Source organism: Lolium rigidum, chromosome 2, assembly GCF_022539505.1.
Source record: "Lolium rigidum isolate FL_2022 chromosome 2, APGP_CSIRO_Lrig_0.1, whole genome shotgun sequence".
In the NCBI taxonomy this organism is placed as follows: domain Eukaryota; kingdom Viridiplantae; phylum Streptophyta; class Magnoliopsida; order Poales; family Poaceae; genus Lolium; species Lolium rigidum.
In genome coordinates, this window is record NC_061509.1 from 195,996,566 (window position 1) to 196,000,419 (window position 3,854).

The following is a 3,854-nucleotide window of genomic DNA, read 5'->3' on the forward strand; positions in this document are numbered from 1 at the left end:
GTGTAGAATTTCGAGATGTATCCACTAAATTTTATGTTCAAATTTTTCAACATTTTAAAAGTGCATTTAAAATGAAGTTTAAAAACCGGGAGCATATGCTCCCGGGTGCCAAAACGGCACTCCCGCTTTTACCACGCTATATTAATATATCAACCAAACTGATACAAGAGTCAGAAAACAAGAAAACGATGGGGCAACAACATGGACATGCCCAAAAGGAAAAGAAAAGAAGGTAATCGCTAAGCGACGAAACGATGATGACCTGCAACCGCTGCGCCCTCCGTCTTCGGCCTACCAAGCTTCAACCACTCCAAAGCGCTCATACCAAGCAACACCTTCAAGAAGGAAAATGCCATCGACACGGCGCTGCTTCCCGGACCAGAACAGTCCTAGGGTTCCCCCGGTACGTAGAGTATAGTGGACAAGGAAATCCCTCAACGCCCTCCAGGAAGGAATGGTGCCACACTACGGTGTGGCACCGCGTCAGGGTCAAACAAGTTGACAAGGATTTCTCCCTCCCCATCCACAAAAAACCCTGGCACAAGGAAGCACCACCACCCATCTTTGCCACCCACCCATACGCCAACACGATCTTGGAGTCGCTATCATCAGTTGCTTTGAGACACTGGCACGTGGCCTGAACAACAGAGGTACACGACATCGACGGGGCAAGGAAGAGCAGCCTCACAACCAAGCGGGAGGAACCCACCTCCATCGCCATAGGGCAGTCATTGACCGAACAAGGCAACTGGAGCACACCAGGCCCTGCAGGCCCATCCAGGTCCAGATGGACCCACGAAGCTCTATCCGCCCTGCTGCAATAGGCTGGCCGCGGAGCTGCAATCCCAGGACCCTGACAAATTGTCGCCTCCGGAAGCTTCTCCGCTGAAGAGAACCGACCCACTCGAGCCCATCTGGGCCCGCCCAAGGCCATTGAGGTTGTGGCGCCCAGACTAGGGTGCAGCCACCGCCAGCGCCCCCTGCAGCAGAGCCCTGCCACCACAGGATGACGCGGCAGCCAGCAGCCCCCAACATCGTTGGACCAGAACCTCCCCGAGTGCACCGTCGCCGGGAAGGGGGAGGGCCCCAACCCGCCCTCCATAGCACGGGGAAGGAAGAGTCACCGCCGGTGGCGTTGCCCGTGCTTCACCCAGTGACCTCTACTGTAAATAACTATGTGATCTCCATGTTGAACCCATGTATGTTACCGCTACCGTTGACATCGTGATCTCCATGTTGAACCCAAATACGTGATTTGCTATTGATATCGTCTGATCTCCGTGTTGAACCCAAAATGCTTGGATATTAATTGTCTTGTGCACAATACATTTGAATTACGGGCAAAATGCTTTTAGAATCTACATGTAGCTAGCGGTCTAAACTAGTAAACAAAGACTCATGGAACAAGAAAATATGCACAAAACCCCTTACAGAATGGGAAAAGTACTGTACGTACTCTAACAAATACCTCATGTGCTACCCGGTAAGACCTATGGGCTTTCTAAGGTCAATGAATCTGAAGTCTTCATAGAATTGAACCGCAAGTTGGTCTGAGCAATCATACTACAAGCTAGTATAATGCAATTTAATTTTCCATGAACAGTACTCCGGCCTATACATACGCATGTTCTCATCCAGTTCATCATATTACACTAGTAGAAAAGGAGGCTTCCATCCATCTCCATTAGTCCCCAAAATATTCGAACCGCGACTAAAGGGGTCTTTATTCGCGGTTCGGGAGGCGACCCACGAGGCCCATCCCTATAAATGCAGCTCAGCACACTTCACTTAGTCATTTGGTGCCACTTCTCTTCACAATCTTCACAAGGGGTGGTGGGTTTGCTTTTGGTTCCTCTTATGCACACAAGGTGTTCGATGAAATGCCCGAGAGCATGAAACAAACATGATATGAAGTGTCCGAGCCACACTTGAGCTTTCTCATTTATTTTTTCCTCCTCGATCGCGGTTAGCAACTTGAACCTTTCATGTGTCATTGATAAAATATGCATGTGTGTAGTTCATTGTTTAGTTTCTATTATTTGTAGCTAGTTAGTTTAACAAATGCATGATGGTTAATTATATACTTTATATAATAATAATACATATGAATCGGTAATGGATGTGCGGTAACCGACTCTCCGGCGAGTTCATTACGGGTTTGAAAGATTTCCTCGTAGTGGCTAATGCAAACAAGCAGGGGGGGTTTGCTATCTGTCAATGTGCTGCCTGTAAGAATCAGAAAGGTTACTCTTCCTCAAGAGACGTTCACCTGCACCTGCTTCGGCAGGGTTTCATGCCAAGCTATAATTGTTGGACCAAGCATGGAGAAAGAGGGGTTAGAATGGAAGAAGATGAAGAAGGGGATGATATCATCGATGACAACTATCCTGATCATTTCGGTGATACTTTCATAGAGGATGCTGAAGGTGGGGAAGGTGAAGGGGAAGGTGAACAAGAGGCACGTGATGAACCCGCTGATGATCTTGGTCGGACCATTGCTGATGCACGGAGAGGCTGCGAAACTGAAAAGGAGAGGAATAATTTGGATCGCATGTTAGAGGATCACAAAAAGTCGTTGTACCCAGGATGCGATAATGGTCTGAAAAAGCTGGGCTGCACACTGAATTTGCTTAAATGGAAGGCACAGGAAGGTCTATCTGACTCGGGATTTGAAAATTTGCTAAAAATAATGAAGAACATGTTTCCAAAGAATAACGAGTTGCCCACCAGTACGTACGAAGCAAATAAGGTTGTCTGCCTCTAGGTTTAGAGGTTCTGAAGATACATGCATGCGATCGATCGCATCCTCTACCGCGGTGAATACGAGAATTTGAATGAATGCCCGGTATGCACCGCATTGCGTTATAAGATCAGAGGCGATGACCCTGGTGACGATGTTGAGGGCGAGAAACCCAGGAAGAGGGTTCTCGCCAAGGTGATGTGGTATGCTCCTATAATACCACAGTTGAAACGTCTGTTCAGGAACAAAGAGCATGCCAAGTTGTTGCGATGGCACAAAGAGGACCGTAAGTCGGACGGGGAGTTGAGACATCCCGCTGATGGAATGCAATGGAGAAAGATCGACAGAGAGTTCAAAGATTTTGCAGCTGACGCAAGGAACATAAGATTTGGTCTAAGTACAGATGGCATGAATCCTTTTGGCGAGCAGAGCTCCAACCATAGCACCTGGCCCGTGACTCTATGCATCTACAACCCTCCTCCTTGGTTATGCATGAAGCGAAAGTTCATTATGATGCCAGTGCTCATCCAAGGTCCGAAGCAACCCGGCAACGACATCGATGTGTACCTAAGGCCATTTGTTGATGAACTTTTACAGTTGTGGGACAGACCTGGTGTACGTGTGTGGGATGAGCACAAAGAAGAGGAATTTGACCTACGAGCGTTGCTTTTCGTAACCATCAACGTTTGGCCTGCTCTTAGTAACCTTTTGGGATAGACAAATAAGGGATACAATGCATGCACACACTGCTTACATGAGACTGAAAGTGTATATCTGGGAAATTGTAAGAAGAACGTGTACCTGGGCCATCGTCGATTTCTTCACTGACATCATAACGTAAGAAAGAAAGGCAAGCATTTTAATGGCAAGGCAGATCACCGGCCGAAGCTTGCGGAACGTACTGGTGCGGAGGTATTTGATATGGTCAAGGATTTGAAAGTCATCTTTAGAAAGGGTCCTGGCGGACAATCAGTTCCGCAGGGAGTTGACGGGCACGCACCCATGTGGAAGAAGAAATCTATATTTTGGGAGCTAGAATATTGAAAAGTCCTAGATGTCCGCTCTACAATCGACGTGATGCATGTTACGAAGAATTTGCGTGAACCTGCTAAGC